Source organism: Oncorhynchus mykiss, chromosome 29 (assembly GCF_057628025.1).
Source record: "Oncorhynchus mykiss isolate SJ-2025 chromosome 29, ASM5762802v1, whole genome shotgun sequence".
Taxonomy (NCBI): Eukaryota; Metazoa; Chordata; class Actinopteri; order Salmoniformes; family Salmonidae; genus Oncorhynchus; species Oncorhynchus mykiss.
Genome location: NC_143050.1, coordinates 37,624,132 through 37,624,349, shown reverse-complemented (window position 1 = coordinate 37,624,349; position 218 = coordinate 37,624,132).

Below are 218 nucleotides of genomic sequence, written 5' to 3'. Positions count from 1 at the left end.
TATTTTATAATTATGAACTGCGTGTTCAATAAACTCAACCATTATTGTGTTGTTGATGCCATGACCCTGATGTTGGTTTGCAGGTAAATGGAGCTGTTTCCTTGTGCATATATTTGGCAGATTTACTCAATTGTACCTGTCAAACAAGCGGGCCTACAGTATAGCCTCGCCCACAAAAAATTCAACCATTTATATTCCTAATCTGCGCACAACATACT